Source organism: Anolis carolinensis, chromosome 1 (genome assembly GCF_035594765.1).
Source record: "Anolis carolinensis isolate JA03-04 chromosome 1, rAnoCar3.1.pri, whole genome shotgun sequence".
Lineage (NCBI taxonomy): Eukaryota > Metazoa > Chordata > Lepidosauria > Squamata > Dactyloidae > Anolis > Anolis carolinensis.
Genome location: NC_085841.1, coordinates 186,854,075 through 186,881,001, shown reverse-complemented (window position 1 = coordinate 186,881,001; position 26,927 = coordinate 186,854,075). Strand labels below are relative to the sequence as shown.

The 26,927-nt window shown below is 39.6% G+C and overlaps 1 long non-coding RNA gene across 2 annotated transcripts; it reads left to right on the top strand.

Annotated features, from left to right (window-relative positions):
• Positions 1 to 16,694: 16,694 nt before the first annotated feature.
• On the top strand, positions 16,695 to 25,668 carry LOC134293752 (uncharacterized). 2 transcript variants are annotated; one of them, XR_010000714.1, is made up of 4 exons: positions 16,695 to 19,688; positions 22,819 to 22,973; positions 24,007 to 24,091; positions 25,471 to 25,668. It is a non-coding gene; the product is annotated as an uncharacterized LOC134293752 (long non-coding RNA). The 2 variants fall into 2 exon arrangements; XR_010000713.1 differs by lacking the exon at positions 24,007 to 24,091 and having other exon boundaries at positions 16,707 to 19,688.
• Positions 25,669 to 26,927: the final 1,259 nt, after the last annotated feature.

Sequence of the window (26,927 nt, the reverse complement as noted above, 5' to 3'; positions counted from 1 at the left end):
CTGTGCTGACATCCTTTTTGGCCAAAAGAATAAACCTTTGTTTCCTTTCAAGCCCGGATTGTGTCTTGTTTCTGACACTGAAGCAGTGAAGCGCATGAGGCTATGAACCCACGTTTTAGCATTTAGCTGAAATAATTCAACAATGGTAGTTAAGGTAGGGTCAAACTATTAATTATACAATGCAGATGCACCAAAGTGGCTGAAGAAAGATCTATGCAAGTTGCAGACAAGAACCCAAAGATAAGCTTTTTGCCTTTGGCTTAGTTAGTTGCATTTTATCCAGAATCTAGCCATCCCGCCTGGTATTCTTTTGCAACATTAGCTAGTTTTGGGCTGGATTTTCAAAAACCCCATAGATTGGGACAGACTGGACATAGAACAGCTCAAAGTCTTGATGGCAAAATAGCTCTAGTTACAGGTGAACTGGATTGTGTTGACTGTCTTCAGCCTCAGCACTTGAAGCCACTTTATGAAAATTAACAAACTCCTCCCTCCTTTTGTACCCCAGTGTCTCTGTCTCTCTCTGCCTGCTGAGACAGAAGCCCATGAAACACCATGCAAAGAATACAAGTCCACCCATTTTATGGAATGAAGTCCATAATCTATAGTCCTTTCCCACTTGTAGCTGAAAACCACTTGAGTTAAAAAATGAAACCCATCTCCAGCTCTTGTTCTTTCACCCTTTACTTTGTTTCCCTCCCACATTAGAGGAATTGTCCTATCCCTATGTAGTTGACCTACTGCCCGTGCTTGTGCTGTCTGCTGGCTTGACTGGTTTTTGTTGCTACCATTTTGTTAGTTCCACCTTGTGTATGTATCCTCCATCTCTCATCTTTCCTTCCCTCACTCCTTGGATTCTCCTGTTTTTGGTGTTTGTACAAGACAGGCTTGGCTGTCCTACCAAGGCTACCATTGTTTTGCTGATGCAGAATGCACAGAACAGTTCAGAGGGAATTCCATGGGCTTTATAAGTCCCAGCAACTCCTGCTAGCACAGCCAGTGAGGAGAAAAATACATACACTTACATACATACATACATACAGACAGACAGACAGACATAGTAAAAGGTAAAGGTTTTCCCCTGATGTTAAGTCCAGTCGTGACCGACTCTGGGGGTTGGTGCTCATCTCCATTTCTAAGCCAAAGAGCCGGTGTTGTCCATAGACACCTCCAAGGTCATGTGACTGGCATGACTGCATGGAGCGCCGTTACCTTCCCACCGGAGCAGTACCTATTGATCTACTCACATTTGCATGTTTTCGAACTGCTAGGTTGGCAGGAGCTGGGGCAAACAGCGGGCGCTCATTCTGCTCCCGGGATTTGAACCTGGGACCTTTTGGTCTGCAAGCTCAGCAGCTCAGTGCTTTAACATTGCATAGCTCAGTTAAAAAGTTGATTTGTTTCTGGGCATTATTTCTGTACAAACAATTGGTTTCAAAGATATATAACGTAAAAAAACAGGGATAGGTTCCTATACCACAAATAAAAGAAAACTTTAACACTTTTCAGGAAACATTTTATTCAGAAAAAATAATATGTATATTGAAATGAAACCGTCATGTTAGGATAGCCTTGCAGAAGCAAATAAAAAGTTTTGATCCTTTTAAGAGACCACTTGAAAACACCTTTCGAAATGCATCCAAGGATAATTTTCCCCCTTTAACCAATCTCTACTTATTATATGACCTCAATTTCAGTGGCTATTCTGGGACCTCTTCACATGGGGCAAATTGCCCCATTTTGCTGCCTTCATGCACAGCTTTGACGGGGCCTGGCATGTGCTATCACACAATGCATGGCAGGCCCCACTCACTTTCTTCCCAAAGTGGAGGCAAAGCACTACGGGGAGGAAAGCCCTTGCAATGGCAGAAAGGGTGGTGGGGCAACACATGTTGCTGCATGTTGCCACCCTTTCTGTCATGTGATGTGGGCTAGGAAAGTTGTGTTGGCACCCGTATCACACTCTTTCCTGCCCTCCATGTGTGATAAGGAAAGGAGGGAGGGTGTGCAGGGTGCCAAGAGTTGCCCCATGCCTTCCCTTTCACCAGCAAAAGCTGGTGAGACAGAACGGCCCAGCTGGACCATGTGACAAGGGCCCTAGAGCTATGTTTTTTAACATGCAGAAAGATGGGCTGGGTAGGCTGGCTCATCTACTTTCCCCTTTTTTCTCTGTTTGTGGATCTCTGTTCATGGATGCTGGATGTAGCTGAAGTTTACCTTGCCTTCTGTAGGAAGATGACTGGAGAGGTGTATAAAATTTTTGTAAGAGCTGCTTCTTTATCAGAGACTTTGTTAAATGAGGTATGCCTGGATAAACATACAGCTTGGTTACCTTGTATAAACAAGAATTATTCCCATCCTCTTTCTTTTTATTTTGACTTCTTTCCTGCCATTTCTCATGTTCTCATTGTTCAGAAATGAGAATCTGAACACTCCCAAAGCAAATATTCTGAAGGGAGTCAACTTATTAATTATTGTTTCAACATCGTTTTTGTTCCAAGTCTTTGGTTCCAACTGTTGGCCCACCTTTCCAAATGTGTGCCACATTAGCTTGGTGAATAAACATAGAGATACACTTTCCCCACTCTACTTCTAAAACAATGAATCTAGTTGTGGAACAAAGAAGGCATTATCTTCATACTTGTGAGAGAGTTCTTGGAACAGAAAGAAGTTCTTTGTCTCCAGATTCTCCCCTCTCTGCCCTCTTTTCTGCCAGATGCTATTTACTGATCAGGAATATTAACCCAGATCTATACAGATGGTGTTCATTGGGACCTGGGATAAACATTTTGGAAGGCTGTGTGTTTATTTAATGGTGGAAAGGAACCTGCCAAGTAAGTAATATTGCCCTTCTACAGGTTTTTGATAATCCATCTCCCACATAGAGTTTGTATTCCCAATTCCCTACATAAACATGCATGCTATCTTCTGAACGACATCATTTGTCTTGACTTGGCTGGTGAGGTGATCATTCTTTTTGGAGGCTGGCTGACACATCAAGAGTACACAGTAAATTAGTGGCACATGTTGTTCTTCCAGTAATACATCTGGCACTTCCCATTTGAATCAGTTGCACACTCCTAGTTCAGACTTTTTAGCCTGAAACATGGAGACTCCCACAAACGCACACACGTACTGTGAAATTATGCAGGAAGGACAGAAATCATGCTGTTCTCCACATGTTACTGGATCATAACTCCTAGTAACCCTAGCTAATAGAGCCAGTGGTGAGGAATGCTGGGAGTTGCAATCAAACAGCATAAAGAAGGCTACACCATTTTTATCCCTGCCTTTCAGAAATTATTCAGTGGAAGGCAAAAGAAATGATAGAGGCTAGCCTTGCCTTTGGGTGGAGACATCCAGACCAAATGGAGACATACAGCATTTGCTCCCCCTCTTACAAAAATCTTTTAATATAAAAGCTTTTAATTATTGGTTTTCTGTTTTGTATTTAGAGAAGGAAAAGCAGTGATGAAGGAATTAGACAAGATCCTGATGTAAAGTTAGTTTTGTTCATGCCACTGTATTTCACATTTCTATATATGGTTGTGAAAGCGGGACAGTGAAAAAAGCTGATAAGAAAAAAACCAACACATTTGAGATATAATGTTGGAGAATAGCTAATAGATCCTAGGGCAAATTATGCCTGGGCTTGGTAAAATAGAGGGCAATAGGAAAAGAGTAGGACCACATTCCATATTGGTAGTCTCAATCAGAGTAGCCACAGTCCTGAGTCTGTAACACCTGAGCAGAACTGTTGATGGCAGAGTGACTTCGAAGTCTATCATTCATAGGTCACCATAAATCAAAGTAAACTTGATGGCAGTTTAAAACAATGATAACAATTTAGGCATTACACTACAGTTTATTTAGTTTATGCATAAATCTTTCAGTTATTTTGTTTACTCCTACATAAATATCAGATTGCAGCCCCAAAGCAATTATTCTCACCATGAATCCTTTGGCTTGCCAGATGTTGTTGGACATCCTTTAGCATCCCTTCTATATATCTCCAACAATAAGGGGCCATGAGAATTGTAATCCAGTAACATCTAGGGAAACATACATGTTATTTTGCCATTTCCTCAAGTGTAGGAGCTGCCCTGACCTTTTGGGGCTGCTCTTGAGTACCATCGTAATTCACATAGGTGTTAGAGCTATGCCCAACATCTTAGGTCAGCAACAGGAATAAACAGAGGTCTCTGAACTACAGCACATCTGGCTCTAGCTGGCAGTTTACATGGTAGAGATCCCTGATTAATTAAAAATTATTATTATTATTATTATTAAACTTTATTTGTACCCCGCTAGCATCTCCCGAAGGACTCGATGCGGCTTACAAAGGCCAAGGCCTCAACACACAATATAACAATACAAAACAAAAAGCAAATTAAAAACAATTAAAACAGTATAAACAACAAGCAATAACAATACACTAAAACACAATAGAACTGGGCCGGGCCAGAGTAATGGGTACAAGATTAAAAGTGCTGATGTGACAGGTGATATATAAGGCTTATAGGGCAAGTGCAGAGTGCGATAGGCGATCTTAATTCTAATAAAGTGCTTATGGGACTTGGTATTGGAGATTTCCTATTAATCTGGGAAGGCACATTGGAACAGCCAGGACTTCAAGTTCTTTCTGAAGACTGCCAATGTAGGGGCCTGTCTGAGATCCTTGGGGAGGGTGTTTCAGAGTCGGGGGGCCACCACAGAGAAGGCCCTGTCTCGTGTCCCCACCAACCGCGTTTGCGACGCAGGCGGGATCACGAGCAGGGCCTCTCAGGCCAGAAATTTTCCTTCTCTGAAGGTTTTTAAGCAGAGGCTGGGTTGCTTTGATTATGTGACCATGTATGGCAGAATGGGGCTGGACTAGATGGCCCTTGGGGTTTCTTCCAACTCTATGATTCTATGAAAAGCCAGCATGTTGGAAACAATAGGTTTCAGTTTGATCATTACCTAATGATCTTTTTTCATGTAAGATATATATACAGACACACATTTAGGACCTCATCACACTGAAGTCCAAAGAGTAGGCAATAGTGCGGGGATTTGCCAGGCAGTGTGGTGAATCTATGGGGCAGTAGGGGAACCCATTGCCCTGCATTGCTCCCTTACCCATCCCATGGGGGAAAGCATTGCCACATTGCAACATTGCTGTGTTGTGATTGTATTTAATGATAAGACAGGAAACCTCCCATGGTCTCGTTGCTCCCTTGTACAACACTTTCACCGCAGTTTAGGGATGGAGCCTCACTGGAAGTAGTTCTGGGTCGTTTGATGAGATCCAGTGGGCTTCATCACCAAACTGTGGTGAAAGTGTCATATGACATGTAAATTTGCCTATGTGAGGAAGTCCTTAATAGCATTGTTGCTCCCAATTACAGTGGAGACACAGAATTAGATTTATTCAACAGCTGGTTTTATGTGTCTGGTATTAACCAACAGAATATTAGATAATGTGTGATGCCCACAGCAACAGTAATCTACAATGAAGTTTTTAAAATCATGTCAGAAGAGACTATAGAAAATATTTCAAATTGCTTCAGGTGTGAGAGAATTGCCTGTCTACAGAGATATTGCCCAGGAGATGCTGGGATATGTTAACTAGGAGGCTTCTCACATGTCCCTGCAAGCTAGAGATGACAAACGGGAGCTCATCCCATCTTGTAGATTTAAACCAGTAACCTTCAGGTCAGCAACCCAACCTTCAGGTTAACAGTTTAGCTGGCACAAGATTTTAACCCACTTTGTCACCGCAACTAACAATGAAGTTAGTTGCACAACTGAAGTGTATTTTAAATGGCCACATCAAATAACCTATAGTGGAAAGTAAAGGAAGGGTGGGGAAAACATATGTCTGTCTAGATGTTGGACCTCAACTCCCATTTGCCCTAGCCAACATGGCCAGTGGGAAGTAAGAGTGGGAGCTGTAGTCCAACACTACTTGAGGCCTACAGTGGGTAACGGTGGAGAGTTTGTCAGCTTTGTTCATTCACCCTATTTTTATATAGACTTTGTACATATGGATCAATGGGACACTGAACTTTCATGATGCTTCAGAGTGATCCTGGAATTGTGGATGGCTGGACAGGTGGGCCTGAACTGATTTACTGCTCACACTTCCAATGGACTCCCTGCTTTATTGCTGGCAGCAAGCATCTTCCTTCAAATACTTGCTGGCGGTGGCGGTGACCCTGAGCCGCCCTCAGCCCAGCCTGTTATGTATATGGTCAAAGTGCTTCAGGAACGGTCCATGGCTGCATCAGAGTAGTACCAGCATGCTTTAACTTTAACCTAGTATAGAAATGGTCCTTATTATATCTAATAGTGAACACTGTATGGAAGACAGATATCTATTCAAAGGAGGTACACACATATAATGATGGCATGAAGAGAGAAATGAGTGATGCAAACTCAGAAACCTAGATCTCTGCATGAGTAACAGAGAATGTGGGGAAGTCAGGGATCTACTCAAATCAAACTTAGGCATGAAGATCCATTCACATGTGTTTAGATTGTACGGATACTTCAGGCATCAAAGACATCAGGCAGTTGCATGAGGGAGGAGGTATTTTTGTTCCCACAATGTTTTTTTTTTTTTGACAGACCATCATATTGACCCTGAAATGCCAGCATAGCTGTAGGCTTGAAACAGTGAGCTTGTGAATCTGCTGAATTTAATATACCATCCTACGCACTTAGAAGCTAGTGCCTCCATGCATGCGAAGGTAGCAGCTGGGGAATGGGCTGCACATGTTGAAATTGATTGAATAGGGCATCTCTCCCAAAGATGAGGAATTTAAATTCTAGAATGGTGTAGCATTCAGGTGTTTAGTTCAACCTCTCCAGCTAGTTTCAGGATATATTAATCATGACGCCCATAGATTCTCTTTGTCCATCCATCCACCCATTAATTCATGTCATTTCACAAGTTTAGGTGGATTTGGGTCTGTTGCCCAATTCTGAATGTTGCCATGTTCAGTCTCACACATTTGTATATATGTTTAACCCAGGCCCCTTCTACACAGCTGTATAAAATCCACATTATCTGCTTTGAACTAGATTAAATGGCAGTGTAGACTAAGATAATCCAGTTCAAATCAGATAATGTTGATTTTTTGCTTTGATAACCTGGATTATCTGGTGATGTAGAAGGCGTCCCAGCTGCTTTATAACACCAAGGGAAACTAAGCTTGTTTGCCCACCTTTCCCTACAGATCTCTAGTCGGTAACATGCTTTACATGCAAAAAGTCTAGGGAGGATTGTTGCTTGTGTATCTCCAAATTGGATAGGGCAAGATCCCTGTATGAGAACCTGGAGAGTAGAAACCATAATTGTAAACAATAGGGAGCTAGTGGGATTGACATTTGTATGAGATGAGCTCAGAAAGACATAAGTTTTTGGTTTGTTATTGTTGTCTGTCTTGAAGTTAGGTGACCTCAAAAATATTTCCATCAGCAGTAGTTATAGGATTCCATGTTAGTTCAAAAAAGTAACTTTCTCAGGCTCTGAATGCGAGACAGTTGCTATATTCCTCTTATAAGCATGAAAGCGGCATTTTCCTGGCATTTTTACAAAGACTTGCTGCACATCATACAGGAGGCACTTTATCAGCAACAGTTATTATTTTAAGAAGATCAACCGGTAGTGCATTATCATTTCAAGTGGCACCAATTATACATGCTACACTCATACTTATATATACACACACATACACACTCCTCATGAAGTGCTGTTGAAAGTAAAGTTTAGATAATATGCCACACAAAGCTACACAGATATCAACTGTGTCGGGAAGCGGCTCTGGATACTTAATTGTTAACAACAAACTAGATTCAAGTCTTATTCTGCATAGAGCAATTTCTAGATGTGTTTTGTGTAATGCTCTAAATTACTGTGCACTGCTATGGCAAAGCAAAGCAGCCATAAAATGCCATGTCTGTTTTCTTGGGGAAAAATGATGGAAGCAGTAGTAGCATACCAATAAACCAAGCTGTGCATTGTTAATACTCACTGCTGCAAATGAGGAATAGATTTTGTGATATATTCTTGGCCACAAACTTTTGAACAACACAGAAGACATAAACACAGAATGCTTAAGAATTCCAGACTTGTCTGTGTACTAAACTGTATCTTCTGATTGTTTGCAGCTACACAAATTAATCATAGGGTATATTTCAATCTCCACAATTAAAGCTTTGGCTGATTCATAGTCCTGGTGAAATCGATCAATCGTATTGCAACTCATGTTGTGGGCTTGAAGGGCTGATACTATTTCAGATGCTCCCCTCCCTGAATTTGAAATGGGAGCCAGAAACATCTTTCCCCCATATCCAGATTTCTCCTTCTCTCCCCATCCCTGTCCACATGCAGCTGCATTTCAAACGTGTGTGTCAGCTTTGGGGTGAGAGAGTGTATTTTGCATTTTTACCTTATTGGAAATTCCTGACAGACAGACATGATAAAGGTCAATTCTAAGCCCATCACCCTTGTGATTTGAATTTGCAGTTCAGCTGAACTCTGTTTCTGAAAACCTTTCCTTTGAATATCTAACGTATTAGCTGCCCTACTACTTCACACATAATCTGAGAGAGGGAGAAGGACACACACACACATTCACTGCTCTATAACCTCTCCCAGAGGTCTAGACAGTCTGAGACTCGAGAACATAGCAACCAACAAAGAAATTATATTTTCAAATGAATATATTTTCATCAAGCCCTCTATGTATCTGTCAGCAGCCCTGTGAGTGAATCTGATCTTATTTGAAAGCTGCTGCATAATTCTGGGCAGCGATGAAAATATTTGGAAGAAAAATATTTGAGATGCAAACCTCAAACTCCTTTGCAGGCACAAATCGCACTCCTTTCCACAGACCTTGCATCCACAAGCTGCTGCAAGTCCCCAGCTGCTCAAGGTTGCCTCAACCTATCTTTTTAAAAAGTGTACACACACACACACACACACACACACACACACACACACACACACAATTCCTTTTTCATGCCCTACACCCAGAAAATAGTCTTAAATATTTGATGGTAAGAAGAAAACATTTCAAGCTCACAGGCATTATTTGGAATTTTCTCATATTATGGCGACAAGCCACTTGGTGAACTATTTAAAGTTCAAAGGGACCATCTTCAGAATGTGGCTTGTATATTCTCAGGGCTTCTGTACCTCTTCTTATACATTAATCTTAAAAATACTGTTTTTGTTTATTCACTGCAGTCACTCATTCACATGCAAACTCACTGGAAATCACCTTAGAAATACAAGAACACAAGGCATTTTGAGACCTAACATCCAGAGTTTAAACAGCACACTGCACAGACTAGTATAAGAAACAAAATTACATATGCTGAGAGTCAAAATAGGTATGTTTCAGCAGATGTAAGGATGGGAAACCTGGTTTCTGAAAGGCAAAAGGGAGAGAGAGGGTACAGTTTGCAAACTGGAAGCAGCAAGATCAGAACCGATGCCTAGCAGTCTCCCTGTCCACCTCTTTCCCACATAACATCTTTCTTTGGAACCCCTTTTGCTGGAATCCCCTGGAAAGATTGTGCAAATTGCCACACGAGCATGCCAGCTGTTGAATCATTTCCCCAGAATTGTTGGCAAGATGCCTACATGAATAAGTGGTAAATGCTGAGTCAAGACAAGTGCATCTACCAGGGCTTTTAATGAACAATTGAAATGCAAGCAGTTGTCCCAGGTTGACAGGTGAAGTGAAGGCACATATATGCACACAGTGTTGAGTGTCATTCAGTTGTTTAATTCACCCTCTAACCCAAATTTGCAGCCCATGCAATCTCTTGACACTCTTCAAAGCCCCAATTTTAAAATTTCAGTTTACTTGTGTGTGATTTTTCACATCTAGTTTGTCCCAGGCATATCAAAGCCACCTGCAAACCTGGTGATTTTCTTTTTCTCTTCCTTTCAATCTCTCTCTCTTCCAATCACTCTCCCTCCCTCAACCATTTAAACTGTCTCAACCCAAAGAAAGTACCCAAGGAAGTAGACCTGGACTGCATCTACATCTAATAAAATTTTTTTGGAGTACTGTACTCCCCAACTGCTCCCTATGTAGTATGAGACCATCCTTGGAGCCCTTTTTGGTGTCCAGCTGACTGGCTGGACAAATAGTGCATTGGGCCCATGCCAATGGTGCATGCTTTTTGCCAGCAAAAAGTATGCAACTATGAGACCAGCAGAAGTGATATCATCAGCAAGTATCTGCCAAGAGTTGTTTCTAGCCAATGACACAGTGGCAGATCTGTTTGGTATGAACACTAAATCAGACTGGATATAGTCCTATCCAGCTGTCCACACCTTAAAAACACCCTGATCTTTGCAGTTCGCCTTGTGCAGGATTAATGACTGGAAGCAGTACTTCTGCTGCAAAACCTTGCAGCAGTTGCAATGTGAGTCCATTTCATTGGGCCCATGTAGGGATGGAATTAGTTTATGCAGGTTTATGCTATCAACTTCATTCTCTCAGGTTGGATCTACACTGCCCTATATCCCAGGATCTGATCCCAGATTATATGATTTGAACTGGATTATATGAGTCTGCACTGCCAGATAGTCTGGGATAAGCAAATAATCTGGGATCAGATCCTGGGATACAGGGCAATGTAGGACCCCCTCCACATGGCTGTATAAAATCCACATTGAACTGGATTATATGGCAGTGTGAACTCAGATAGCCCAGTTCAAAGCAAATATTGTTGGTTACCTGCCTTGATATTCTGGGTTATATGGCTGTGTGGAAGGGCATTAGATCATCCTCTGATACTCTTTAAGGTACTATAAGATTGCTTTGCACAAGGAATCTGAAGAGTTATTTTTCCTGTATGCTACCAACAGACTGGGGTCCCTGGTGGCACAGTGTGTTAAAGCGCTGAACTGCTGAATTTGGGGACCCAAAGGTCCCAGGTTCAAATCCTGGGAGCAGAATGAGCGCCCGCTGTTAGCCCCAGCTCCTGCCAACCTAGCAGTTCGAAAACATGCAAATGTGAGTAGATTAATAGGTACCACTCCAGCGGGAAGGTAACGGCGCACCATGCAGTCATACCGGCCACATGATCTGGAGATGTGTATGGACAACACCAGCTCTTCGGCTTAGAAATGGAGATGAGCACCAACCTCCAGAGTCGGTCATGATTGGACTTAACATCAGGGGAAACCTTTACCTTTACCTTTACTACCAACAGACTGGGGCAGTGTGGGGAGGGCATGAGAGTGGGCAACATTTGGCTCCCATTTCCCAGGCATCTGTCCACTGCTACACTACTGACAGTTACAATAGTTTCTAGGACCTACTACTTTGTCCCTTTAGCTGTTTAAGCCTTGTATACCACAGGAGGACATGGTTGTCTTTCGATCTCATCAGATGAGTCCAAATTTGGCAGCATATGCTGGTTCAGTTTTGCCATGGAGCCCACTGGCTCCCATTCCACAACGTACAGCTACTTCCAGTAGGGCTCTGTAGTAAAGCCGAAGAGGAACTAGTATATGTTGCCACCATGGCAACACAGGAGGCTTTCTGTGTTGCATTAGCAACAATGAGGGAAGCCAGGTGGTGGACGCTTCCCCCTGTGGGATGGGGTAAGGGCTAAGTTGGGTGATGCAAGGCGTGGGGCAGTGGGTTCTCCCTGACCACCGCTGGGGACCACCGCATTCATCATGATCCATAGAGATTCTGTTAGCAAATGTGATGAGGCCCTTTCAGTCATGTTTCATTGTAGCTCCACAATGAACTAATCCTACAGTGTAGATATTCTACATCAACAAGCACTGAAATGGGAAAGATACTTTTCAAAAGGACTGTTAGCATTACTAGGTATACATTTTTTCCTCTTATTCATTAAGTAACTCATGCCTTTTTATTTTCTTTTTCTGGTACATGTGTGTCTACTGAAAGCAATAAGACAATGTTCTATATTTCTGGGCCACCCAGAAATACACAAAAAAGATCTAGGCATGCTTAGAAATAATTTAGGGGAAGTACTCAGTAATTAGCAGTCTCAATACTTTGTGTTAAACACTTTATTCATTTTTCTAAAATAAAATATTTCATAATCCCCCATGTTTCCCTCCTTTGGAACGAGAAAAGCCCTGGAGGAAAGTTTTCTTTTAAAAACATTTTAAAATCTCCCCTGGGCATTCACATCTCTATTTCCACTAAAGAACAGGGTATAAATTATTTGAATGGATGGGTGAATGAATGAAGCTCTATGGACTCATCATTGCCTTCTTCAATTGGCCTGGTAAAAGGAGGGTGGATTAGCTACCTTCTATCTATAGTTTTTTCTCTTTATCGCACATGTAGACACTATATGTAGACACTCTCCATACAATTTCAGACCATACTGGAGGGGATGTTCTTGATCATGCAAAGAGAAGAAAGCTCTCCTTTTCAGATCTGTCACTTTACATGGGTGGAAATCAACAGAACTAGGAACAGAAACAGGTAAGTTTAGCTCAATCATGTCTTTTTTTAAAATTAATTTTTATTGAGAGGTTTCCCAGCAACTCCATATATTTCCTATAACAACAAAGATTCTCATTTATCAATACCATAAAACACATGTAAGACAACAAGGGTATCTGAGGGAAAGGGGTGAGGGGGAAAATGAGGTATCAATACACAAGTTGAAAAGGAACAAAAAGAAAAAAAGGAGGGGATTAAAAAAAGAACAACAAAAAAAAAAAAGAAAAAGAAAAAGAAAAAAACCAACAACCACAACGCAAAAACAACCACACCAAAAAAAGAATTTACATGTAAACAGTTGCTATATATATCCTGTTACTTCCAGAGCTTCGGGTGTGGTCCTTTTGATTTTCTTTTAGTCATTTATTTTTATTTTGAAGTTAAACAAGGTTAACTATCTTTACTTTATACTATTATCCGAGGGACTTTCTTTAGTCCATCCTTATATAAACATTTATTTTTTCTTTTTGTAAAAATTCCTTCATGGGTTTCCAATCCGTTTTATTTGATATTCTTTCCTGGGCTAGTTTTTGTGTTAATAAGTCCATATTCATCACGTCCATTACTTTATTGAGCCATTTCTCCATGCTAGGTACTTCCTTTGTTTTCCATGCTTGTGCGAGCACTATTCTCGCCGCCGTGGTGAGGTAAAATATTATTCTATCGGTGTTATTGTCTATTTGCCCGTCTGTAATTCCTAATAGGAAGCATTCTGGCTTAAACTCAATTTCTTTTTGTAGGATTTTTGTCATTTTTTAATGTATTTCTCGCCAAAATTTCTTGATTTTCTTACATTCCCACCACATGTGTATAAAAGTTCCAGTGTGCTTTCCACATTTCCAACAGTTTCCACTGTTTTTCCCTTTATTGATTCTAGCAAGTTTATTTGGTGTCAAATACCACATGTGGAACATTTTAAACCAGTTCTCCTTTATTTCTGTAGCATAAGCCCACCTCAGCTTTCCCCCCTATATTTCTTCCCATTGACCTAGATAAATTGTGTGTCCTATCGCTTTGGTCCATTTTAGCATTACTTCTTTTATTTGATCTTTCTCTTGAGCCCAGGTAAGCAATTGTTTGTATAGTATTCTTATTTGTTTGGTGCTAATTTTCAGTATTTTGTCCCAAAGTTTTTCTGTTGTTTCAAATCCTCTTTCTTTGTCTTCCTTGTATTCCTCTCTAATCTGCCAATACTTAAGCCAGTTGATGTTTGGGTCTATTTTTTTAATTTCTTCATGTGTTTTTAGTTTTGCCTCCTGGTTGGTTAGTATTAACATTTGTTTATATGTTAACCATTTCTCACTGGGTGTTTCTCTTCTGTGGTTTGCTTCTATTGGAGAGTACCACATTGGGGTTTTGGAGTGGAATCTGGTTTTATATTTATCCCAAATTCTGATTATAAAGTGGTTTTAAAAGTTTTTTTCTATTTTTGTTTTTCCTTTCCATAGATAACTGTGCCACCCACGTCGTAGATCTTCTCCCTCTAGTATTAATATTTTTTTCTTTTCTAATGTGGCCCAGTCCCTCACCCAAGTCAAAGCAGCCGCCTCATAATATAATTCCAGGTCGGGGAGACCTAGCCCCCCTCTAGCTCAATCATGTCTTGATTCAATATTCTTACCTACAAAGTGAATCATGTCTTAGGAGAAAACTGAGATACACAAAATACATAAATAAAATGCTGGGTAAGAAATTTATTTAACATATTTGTATTTGCCTCCTAATGACATAATTGCCTAGAAGACTCTCAAAGATAAAATTATATCGAGAGTGTCCACAATGGATAACTGAAGAGATAATTAAATTATTTGCACTGGACGGCAGAGCTCTTTGATGGGTGTTCCTATGACTGGTTCCACAGACTGACAGGCATTGATGGATTAGTTTAAAATCTGTCTCCACCCTCAAATATTTTCCCTAGAAGGGGCAGAAGAATTCAGGGGGATGCAGGACAGGAAGGAGGATGTTCCCACAAGCCATAGTACGAGGGTGGATCTAAAAGTTTTACCTCCTATGTCATAAAAATGTTATAAATAAATATATAACAGAAGAAGTTGCTACAGATCATAGCCTGAACTATCCTTTACACAAAACTACAGTTCAACGTATTTTAGAACTGTTTTAACGCCATTCAAACTATTGAATCTGACACCATGTAGGTAGCCTTTTTGGGCCTCTAAAAGACAACCTACATGGTTTAAGATTCAATGCCTTGAATGATGTTAAAACAGCTTTAAAATCATGGGTCTCGAAGCAAAACCCAGAATTTTTCCAAAATGGTTTTTATGCCTGGGTTAAATGATGGCACAAATGTGTACAAATTGATGGTGACTATGTTGAACAGCAGTTTTGCGTAGAGGATCACACTATGATCTGTAGCAACTTCTGCTGTTAGACGTTCATTCAAAACATTTTTATGATACAGGAGACAAAACATTTTGACCCACTATCGTATTTATTGACATCTCTTTGATCCCTTTCTCATACATGAAAAGCTATGGAAGCTATGGCATGCTGTCTTGGACTGTTAAGTTTTTCTAGTTAAAATCTGAAGATTGTGAAAAATAACAGATTCTAACTAAGTTAGAAGTGAACAGTGGTTCAGTCCCAGACCTAAGATTCCTAATAAGCAACATTGCTATTAGATCCGCAAAACCGTAGAGTTAGAATGAGCCTCAGGGGCTACTGGGTCCAACCCCCTACTCAGTGCAGGATTTCCAGCTAAAGCATCCCCAGCAGATTGCTGTCCTGTCTCTTTTTGAAGACCTCCAGAGAAAAAGTCCCACCACCTCTCTAGGTAGTTGATTCCATTGCCAAACCATTCTTGCTACCAAAAAGTTCATTTTAATCTTCAATTCAAATCTACTGTCCTGTATCTTTAGACAGTTAGACCTGGTTCTGCCTCCTGATAGAGCTGAAAATATAGTTTCGGATATATGTTGTTTGAGAAGTAGCAGATAGATAGGATTAATTAGCACTAAAATAATTCCAATGCACTTGTTAGCATGTCAGTTACATACTCCAATTATGCAAGATCTATAGCTCACTTGAACTTCACAGCATGGGGTACACCCACTCATTATGGGTGTGGCCTGAATATTCACCCAGAATTCCATTTAATCAATAATGCACTTTACTAGTCATCTTGAAGAAGCAATCCAAGGCCAAGAAGTATGAACTTCAGGATAATATCATTATCATTCTCTCTCATGCAAGAGCACAGGGACCTGCTCAGTGCACCAATTACTGTTTGACGATGAAGCTCCTCTTAAACTAATGAAATTAAACAAATCCCCAAGGCAAGTTGACTTACTCCTAGACTTTTTTTCCCCAGTTTAATTAGTAAGCCTTTTGTTCTGATCTTGCTTCTGTGGTTCCTTGAGATTACGGACTCAAGAGAGAAATGGGGTACTATGAAGGTGGATATTTTCTTCATTTGGTCAGCAGTAACTACAAGAGGCTTTCTTGTAGTGGTAAACAAGTCACCAAGGCATGGTACAAAATATCCGGCAAAACAAATCTGTTACTGCTTAGGATGTTGGAATCAACTGTTTAGTCCTGGGAATAAAATTATAACAGATTGTAACACCTCAAAATAGTGCAAGCAAGTCATCAATAAATATATCAACTGTTTTGCTTGGATCACAGAAAGGTCTATGTTGAAACCTGTGAATTAAAGTCCTTGCTTTCTGCTATGAGGACTTAAGAATGGTGGTGAGCAATTCAAGGGGCTGGTGAATGAAATATTTCTAAGTCACGGTATCCTTAGGTCTTGCACAATCAGGGCCTTGGCATTCTGGATTAAGTAGATCCATCTGGAACAGGGTGCTCCTCTTTTCCTTCTGCCTTCTATCTGACCAAGTACTATTGTCTTTTCAAATGAGTCATATCTTCTCATGCTATGTCTAAAGCAGTGGTTCTCAACCTGTGGGTCCCCAGATGTTTTGGCCTTCAACTCCCAGAAATCCTAACAGCTGGTAAACTGGCTGGGATTTCTGAGAGTTGTAGGCCAAAACACCTGGGAACTCACAGGTTGAGACCCTTCTCTTATACTAGTCATCTTAATTTTTATGGAGAATTTAGGGTTGATTTACTCTAGGACTCACTTGTTTGTCTTGTTGACAGTATTTGCAGAAATCTTCTCCAGTACCACATTTCAAGTGAATTTATTTTCTTCCTATCAGTTTTCTTCACTGTCAAGCTTTCACAACCATACATAGATTTAAAAATATGATGGTAGGGACAACCCCAACTTTGATATTAAATGATTTATCTCTACTCTTGAGAGTCTGGCTCCTTCATATTCATCTTTCCAAGTCAGAGTCTTCTTATGATTTCTTGACTAGTTTTCATTCTGATTAATAATGAGTGAGCCAAGTGATGAAAAATCTTGAACTATTTCAATGTCTTCATCATCTACTTTAAACTCATATAAAATATCTGTGATGATTAGTTTGGTTTTCTTAATATTTAATTGCAAATCGGACCTTCTACTTTCTTGACTTTCTTCAAATAATTGTTTCAAATTTTTGCTATTTTCTGCTAGTAGTATGGTGTCATCTGCATATCTGAAACCTTTGATATTTCTTCCTCCAATTTTCACACCTGCTTCTACTGAATGTAATTGTGCTTTCGCATTTCTACCTGATAAAGTCTCTGGCTTCAGTCCAGATTTATTCTGGTTTTTCTGGCAGTCAATTAATGCAAATCTATTTTTTAAATTCTGCAGGGATATTCTTCAGGTTATATTTCAGCATATTGGTTGGTTTAGTGTTCTTTAGCTTTGCTCTAATTTTTAATATTGGTGGTTTATGTGCCACAATCTGCTCCAGGTTTTGTTTTTGCAGAAAGAATAGGCTTTCTCCTGTTATATAGCCTATTTGATTTCTATATTGCCCACTAGATGATATGCTTGCCTCTGAGGACAGGCGAAGAATGTGTTTGTAATGAACAAATGGATAGTCCTGCAAAATACAATCAGTCACTCTTCTGCTTTTTTTTATTTAGACCAAATTTTCTTACAATCTAATAAATAAATACAATATTGGATTCTACTCTATTATCTTCTTTTGTATTCTAATAACCTAATTTTTGTATTCTAATAACCTATGATTAACACAAGTCCACTTCCTCCTGGAGTCCAGTACAGAATCTTATAATTACTTTTTGTGTATTTTGCATTATACCCCTTGATTTCTCTTGCCACCTCTCTCCTCAACATTATGGTATCCCGTTTCTTCTTAGATTTTCATTTTCTAAGTAAAACATTATGAAACTGTCTGACTTAAAATGTTCTAATTCTGTCCACTTTAACTTAACCATGTCAAGTATTGCAGTATTTAAATTGTGGGGGTTTTTTTTGTTTTGTTTTACTATGTCTAGCTTCCCTCGATTCCTGCTTCTTGCACTTCATGGTCTGGTAATATGTGCTGAGTGGTTTCAAACTGAGCATGTCAATAGTGAAACATTCTTTTGACTTGAGTAAACAAATTTGCCACATTTAATTCCTTCTCCAATCAATTTTTGAAAAAGCTCCTATGAATATGAAGATATTTGAGAGTCCAATTAAATTCTTATGAAATAATCCTGAAGAAAATCCCCTGCACTTCCCTAATTAAGATCCTATGAAATGTAATCTAAAGTCAAGCTGTTGCACAAGAAATGTGCACAAGCTGAATATCAGAAAGTTGAGCTACATGAGCTTGGAGTTCACATTCAAAATACAACTCAACATTAATAATCAAAATTAGTTCCTCCTCCTGTGCCTCATCTCCCACTGATTAGTAAACTCTGTGTTTTTTATTACGGATATTGCTTATTTGTGTCCTCAACAAATTGGAGATGGATTTAATACAGGGGGTTTGCTTTTGCTTTTCTTAGCTGGTAGCAAACACTACTTACTGGAGTATAGCTGGAACAACTATGGGTAGCACTGTAGCTAATGATGCTACTCCACTTTGAATACACACTTTAAAACATCTGCATTAGAAGGGATATGTGTTTTAAATATCAACATTTAATTTATGTTACCACTTTTTTCTCTCTGAAAGGCTCCCAATTTTTATACCTATACTGCAAGCAGACACAAGCTTGATTTTATCTAAGTTAAAACAGCTAAATTTTCTAAAGTTGGTTGGAAGAAACAACATTTATTTCTATTTGTTTTATGATACATTTACTACTTTCCTCCAATTCAGAAAAGGAAGTGATTTTTTAAAATTAAAGTAAAACTGAATCTTACCAGTTTTTTTTTAAAAAAGAAGAGTAATAACATACAATTTTGTGACTTGGCAAAGTTTTGTTAAGAGTGAGTTGAATTGGCCCCAGTTCACTGTGATGTAGTGGTTCATTTGGTGTATATTGTCTGCCTATCCAGTTACACAAACAAATGTTGTGCCATCCCTTCAGAACAGAAAACACTTCTCTGTCCTCTGGCTTTTTCATTTCACCACATCGCATTAAAGAGGGGAAAGCAAAACCTATTCTCTGAGCTTGTTGCCTGTCAGAATAGATTTGCTACAGCACCCATTATTTGCTGCTGAGCAGTCATTCTTCCGAATTAGAGGAGAAGTCATCCATCTGTCCAAAGGATTCTCCTGCAACTGAGCAGCAGTGATGAAAGAAGCCCCTGTTGGCAAAGGCTGCCACGTTATAATCACAAGGCGCTGCAACAGATAGTACCCAATGGCTGTTAAATTGGGAACATGCTAGGCTCTGTCTAAAAACCCAGCGAGGAACACAAGAAGGCACTTTGCCATTCCTAGAAAACTGCCACAACATGGGGGAATTTGTACAGCAATGCATGGAGAACTTCAGGGATCACCCAATGCCCATTCCAATTGCCTTTTTGCTCACTGTTCCAGAAATGCAGATAGCTCTGAGCTCAACATGCCTAGGTCAGTATTGTGGAAGTGAAAAATGCTATGTGAAGAGCATGCACACACTGCAAGTGAAGCATATGAGGCAGAGGAATAATGCACATCTGGCAAAGGCTCTAGAAAAATTCTCAGTAATTTGCCTACTGCTTAAAGATGCTTGGTGAGTCACAAACTATTGGGTCATGTACCCAGCTTGAGTGAGCTATCCCAGTATTCTGTCATCTGATTATTACACATGCAGGCACCATGTCACTGGCCAATCTGAGATAGGTAGTTGGAATACCAAGCACTGCTGGCCAAGAATGAGATGGTATGTAGAAATCAGGCAACAATGCTTCCCAATTAAAGGACTCAGACAGGAAACAAAAGTGTGTGTGTGTACATGTGCATGTGTTGTGTGGGGGGAGGATAGGTTTGCCATGTTTCAGTTCCTCAAATCCAAGTGACCTATTTTGAATATTTTCAAATTAATCTGCATAATATTGTATATACTCGAGTATAAGCCAACCCGAATATAAGCCGAGGCACCTAATTTTACCCCAAAAATCTGGGAAAACATTGACTCCAGTATAAGCCGAGGGTGATAAATTTCAGAAATAAAAATAGACACCAATAAAATTACATTAATTGAGGCATCAGTAGGTTAAATGTTTTTGAATATTTACATAAAGCTCAAATTTAAGATAAGACTGTCCAACTCTGATCAAATCATTATTCTCATCTTCTTCAATGTAAATGTGCTTATGTATCCTTTTAATAATAATAGAGTAAAATATAATAATAATAATAATAATAATAATAATAATAATAATAATAATAATAATTTTATTCTTGTACCCCGCCTCTATCTCCCCGCAGGGACTTAAGGCGGCTTACAAATGCAGAACAAGTATACATACATAAAACATCAAATACCGAAACGCACGAATGAAAAATTAAAACATACAATTTAAAATCAATCCATTAATAAGACAAAGTTAAAACACAGCAATAAAACATAAGGATGGGCTGATCAAAGTGCACTAAGTGAGACTTGTAAACATGGAGGAAGTTAAAAGTGCTATAAGAACATGGGGGAGAACCCAAAAGTGAGTTGATACATGTAATAATAATAATAATAAATACAGGAAAATAATACATGTAATAATAAATAGAGTAAAATAATAACTGCAATAATAATAATAATAATAATAATAATAATAATAATAATAATAAGATCATAGTGAAATAATAAACGTAATAATAATAATAGTAATAATAATACTAATAATAATAATAATAATAATAATAGAGTTAAATAAATGTAATAGCAACAATAATAGAGAAAATAAATGTAATAATACCAATAATAATAGAGAGCAATAATACATGTACCATATATTCTCGAGTATAACCTGACCCAAATATAAGCCAACTGGGACAACTCACCCGAGTATAAGCCGAGGGGGGCTTTTTTAGTCTTAAAAAAAGGGCTGAAAAACTAGGCTTATACTCGAGTATATACAGTAATTTGATTCCACAGTATGGACATTAATTTGCAAAATATGAAAATGTGTACGTTGGTTGTGGCATTGCGTGCTTCTCAGGTAGATTGTATTAATATTTCAGCCTTGAAAGTATTATTTAAAATGCACTTATTAAAAAACCAGTACTCCAAATGTGCCTGAAAATCTTCAGCTCTATAGGAGCTCAGCAAGGGAGTCCACGATAACTCACAAAGAGTTACAGAAGCCCTACATGCACATCCCACAACTCAGGGCATGTTTCAATATTCAGTTTAGGAAATGCCCTAATCCCTTCATAATGCCCAGGGAGACACATAATGGGCTTAGGAAAAGCCACAAGATTTTTCCGGAATCTGTCTCACTTTATTCCTGGGAATGTTTCCTCATCTCAGTAATGAGCTTTGGTGGATAAACTGAAATGCAATTCTTATTTAGTATTTTTATTGCAGACATTCTATGTTGCCTACCTACTACAGGAAATATAAATAGCAGCTGCCCCAAGAATCCCTTGCTGATTATGTATAAACAGCAAAACAGCATGAAAATGGGAAAGTAGATAAGCCTGCCTCAGCAGCTACCTCTATCATGTAAAAAACACTCAACAGATTTATAAGTTTGGACACCAAAATAGAAATCACTAGAAAGGTGGAGTCTGGTAAAAGGGGGGGGGATCCTTGGATGCATTTTGGAACAAGCTTTCAAATAGTCTCCAGAAAGTTCACAATATTCTTGTTTAGTTCTGTAAGGTGTGCCAGACCCTGGTTGTTTCATTTCCCATGTGAGTATTGTTAATTTTGGATAAAATTTTACTCAGACATATTGAACTGCTGTTCCTGTTTATGATATAGGAACCCATCCCCATTCTTTCCATGTTATTTCTTCTAATTCCCAGGAACACATTGACTTTGTTAACTGAGGCCATTGTATTTTAAAATTACTTTAACCTTTTAAACCACAGATAACAATAATAATAATAACATCACACAGTCCTAGGCACTTGGGAAGTGTTCGACTTGTGATTTTGTGATACGAAATCCAGCATATCTATTCTGTTTGCTATGTCATACAATAATAATTTTATATTTTGATTCCGTAGCCCACTTGTCGATGGATGTCCAGAATCAGCAGCATCCACCACGGTCCTTTTTATAGAAGCAATATAAGATAAAATCATTAGATTAAAATACCCCAATGAAAGGAACCTGAATGTTATTAGGTTCCTTTCATCGGGGTATTTTAATCTAATGATTTTATCTTATATTGCTTCTATAGTCCCCCCCACCTTTGAAGTTGACTGAATTGCATTGGTGGTTGTTTGATATTATTACTGTTGTATAACCTTTGTTTTAACTTCTGTTTTATCATCTTCTTGTGTTTTAAACTGTGTATATTGTTAATGTATTTGGGCTGTTACTTTTGTAACATTGTGAGCCGCCCCGAGTCCCCACGGGGAGATGGTGGTGGGGTATAAATAAAGTCTTCTTCTTCCTCTTCCTCTTCTTCTTCTTCTTCTTCTTCTTCTTCTTCTTCTTCTTCTTCTTCTTTCTTCTTTCTTCTTTCTTCTTCTTCTTCTTCTTCTTCTTCTTCTTCTTCTTCTTCTTCTTCTTCTTATTATTATTATTATTTATTATCCTGGGATCTGCATGCATCATCTGAAAATACATCACACAGTCCTAGACACTTGGGAAGTGTTTGACTTGTGACTTTCTGATATGAAATCCAGCATATCTATCTTGTTTGCTGTGTCATACTAAATAAATAATAATTGTATGTACTTTTATTTAATCTTTTTTAAACTTCTGGAAGCCACTTCAAATCCCATCAAAGGAGAAATATGAGGTGTATTTTTAAATTAATTAATTAGCTAATTATGGATTGCATTTCAGCATGGCATACTACCCATTTTGCTACATAATCTTCTCTTCCTTCTATCAGTAGAAGAACCTGCAATGCTGAGGAGCTCAGACAGAGGTCTATGGCTGGCTAGAGGTAGCAGTTCCCATGACAGATATATGATCTATTCCTTTTCCTGAAATGGACCCGATCTAGTTGTCCAGACTGCCCTGAAGACACAGGATACTCTGGAACAGGTCTTCTTAAACTTTTCCATTTGGGATCCCTTTTGTCCTAAATAATTTTTACGTGATCCTAGGTACATAGGGTCATAGCTAATAAAATAAGTATAAAAACAAACACAGGTAACAAATCAGCAGCTCGCATTGGCTTGCATCTGCTCGAAGAGCGCCATGGCAGGCGGGACCAGGAAGAGGAGGAGAAAGGACTGTAACAACCACGCCGGAAGCGGAAGGAGTAACAAATCATCATTTACAAGGCTTGCTAAACAGCCTTTCTTTTTATGAAGCACAACTGAAGCATTTTCTGCAGAGTCCATTGTAAATAACAAATGTCTACCTATCTCATCAGATGGGCCAATTTTCCCGTTGTACATCAGCTCCTCTCCACTTTCAGCATGGAGCCCATTAGACGATGCACAGGGACTTCTGGCCAGACTCCATGCTGAAAGAGGAGAGGAAGGGGTGCATGCCATTGTGGCAGCAACACAAGAGCCTTCCCATGTTGCCTTACCAGTAATGAGGGGAAGCTGGGTGGCAATGCTTCCCCTCATAAGATGAGGGTAACGGTGCAGGGCATGGAGCAATGGGTTCTCCACGCCCCCCGCCAGGAGCCCTTGGATTGGCCACGATGCATGGTGAATCCATGGGCCTTTATGATGAGGCCCTAAAACAGCCACTAGGTGATGTTCAGAACACTTTTATTGTTGCCAAATATTTTGAGTTAAGGGACCCTATTTGGTGTCAGTACCCACGGTTTAAGAAACTGTGCTCTACAGCTTCCAGCAAGCTGCAGAGTATCTTGACTCTGCCCAAAGCAAGGAAAGTCAGTTTAAAGCCAAAACAAAGAAACAAACAAAAAACCAAAAACCAACCAGTTCAAACTCCCAGGATACTCAACAGGTAGCTCTGTAGAGAGCTTTCTATCTGGGCTGAGTCTGTTTTATTTTTTCATTTTTTGTAGCAGTGCTGAAAACCCCTGGGGTAACATAGAGCTTTTGTTGCTGCTCTTATTTACCTTTTGGATTTTATATATTGTTTACTCATTCAGGAGCACCTGGTGACACAGCCGATTAAACCACCAAGCTGCTGAACTTGCTGACTAAAAGGTCAGCGGTTCAAATCCAGAGAGCAGGGTGAGTTCCCGCTGTTAGCCCCAGCTTCTGCCAACCTAGCAGTTCGAAAACATGCAAATGTGAGTAGATCAATAGGCACCACTCTGGAAGGAAGGTAACAGAATCTCCATGCAGTAACGCTGCCCCGTGACCTTGTCCGTAAACGCCGGCTCTTTGGCTTAGAAATGGAGATGAGCACCAACCCCCAGAGTCAGACACGACTAGACTTAATGTCAGGGGAAAACCTTTACCTACCTTTACCTTACTCATTCATTCATTTATTTCATTTCTCATTCATAGCACCTAGACCAGGCCATGCATGTATGTTAAAAAGTGGGGTTGCTTTTTGGTACTGCACACACGAATGAGAATTGGAGGCAAGGAAGTTCTGAAATATACAATAAAAACGAGAGCCACAACTTTTCACATCTCTCTTGTTGAGTTGCTTCCAACTTTAGCCCCAAACATCTTAGGTCCTTGTGTGTTTGGCCACCTTATGGCTCAGCACTGACATCTTATATTTTGAGAAAGTAGGACAGAAATAGTGCATGGTTGGAAATGAAAGATCTGATGTTGGCTGGAATTCTAGCGAAAGAATAGGGCTTGTTGTGTCAGAGAATTCTGAAGACACGAACCCTTAGCTATCAACATTTCCCTAGGCCTCCTGATCACAAGAATATATCTTTTTATTTTAAGAGATCACATGCTTTTTCTCCTTGACAGTAAATATTTTGCCTGCATGTGAACATTTTGTATAGGAAGGCATTTGTATGGGTGTTGTAAGGAGGGTTGCAATTGCAGTACTCTGGGGACGCAGCTGTAATAGCTTCACAAGGCTGGCCTGTTTAAATGGGATTTCATTGTATTACACAGAGGATTCCAACCCCCCTCTGAAGGATGTGATTATTCCAGGCCTTATCCTCTTGCTGTGATATGACCACATTTGGCACCAGGCGGCATGGCGTGGGATTAGTCTGCCGGCATTCTACAAAGTGACTTAGACATGTTGTCTTTCTTATTAGCATGTGGTATTGTGGATCATTTTACAGAGGCAACAGCTGCAGCCATTATTTCTACAGTTATGTCATAATTTGGTATGTTAGACGCCTCTGGCAGTGCAAATTATTCAACTTGCTTATCGATACGTTGAATTCTCCAAACCCTGAAGCTATTCATTTTCATCAGCCACCCTACTCACTCTTCCACCGCAGCAGTAAAAACAGATAAGTGGCTGCTCCGGGGGATTAGCAAGGAGAAATCTGGTAATTGTGAAGCACATACTACATTTGGCAGTACATTTCTTGTTACTGCTCATAATTATTTAAGCTTAAACCCTAACTGCCTCCTTACATATGTTTAGCAGCTCCAAAGTGATTTGATCCTTTGTGTGTTTTCTGCAGAACTTTAATGTCCATGTGGATTACATATGCAAGCGGGACAAAATGACACAGGGACATCAATCAAGGATGGACTCTTGAAATTTGTGTTCCATGGGACTGCTTTTGAAAATTGTCTGGATACATCTGCTAGTTAAGACTATGGTTGCAAGAATGAGCAATTTAATTCTATCGCTATGAATGAATTTTCAGAGTTCTAAAGTGTGATAATTCTTCTCCTCTGTAAGGTATCTTGAATGTGGGGACACTGGGAGATTTTTTTTAGCAGAGGATACAATTATTAGGGAGTGTTCTTCATATCCACACTGTCCTTTCCTGATATCAAAAACACCTTACTTATGGCACTTGCTTCTGTCTGCTGAATTATAGGAAAGGCCCCAGTTCCTGACCTGAACATGTAGAGAACCCTTTAACACAGTGATGGCTTGTGGGACTTCATCCAACAGAATAAGTAAAGTGTTTGGGGATCATTGATTTTCCCTTAAACTTCGTAGTGTTCTGTTTGGAAATTAAATAGATGATTTTCCTACCCACCTTCCACCTTTTCCCCTTTTCTGCTTTTGTTAGGATTTATCCATTTGATTTGCCATCACATGGTAGAGATGTGTTTCTTCCCAGTGTCCCTCCAGGATCTCAAATATTTATCCTTTTTTTTAAAAAAACATCACCTCGGGTCATAAAAAGTGATTGTAAATTAACCCTGATCTTTCCCAAACCTCTCTATTGGCAATCATAGGAAGTGGCTTAAAATTAGGGAAATGGCATTTCGGCTACTCCCACACATGGCGTTCATTTTATTTATAAAGCGGAAACAAGGATAAACATCACATGGGGAAATTGGCCATTTTGCCCGTCTCTATGGTGATAATTTTAAAATAAGTTGATTGCCAACCGGCATAGGAATCGTTGGGGAAACCAACACTTTAGAACAGGCATGGGCAAACTTTTCTGTTGGAAGACTATGCAACTGAGGTTTATAAATCTGGGGAAGGTCCAAGGTGGGAGAAAAAACTCTTGAGGCAAGTATGAATGGTGCGATTGGCCAGCTTGATTACCATTGAATGTCATTGCAGCTTCAAAGTCTGGCTTTTTTTCTGCCTTGGGGAATCTTCTTTTGGGAGGTGTCAGTTAGCCCTGATTGTTTCTTCTCTGGAATTCCTGTTTTCTGAGTGGTATTCATTATTTACTGTCCTGATTTTAGAGTTAAAAAAATATTGGTAGCTAGATTTTTATCATTTCATGGTTTCCTCCAGATAGAATAATAGAATCCAGTCCAACCCCCTGCCAAGAAGCAGGAAAACCCCATACAGAGCACCCCTGACAGATGACCATCCAGCCTCTGCTTCAAAGCCTCCAAAGAAGGAGCCTCCTACACACTCCAGGGCAGAGAGGTCCACTGTCGAACAGCTCTCACAGTGAAGAAGTTCTTCCTGATGTTCAGGTGGAATCTCCTTTCCTGT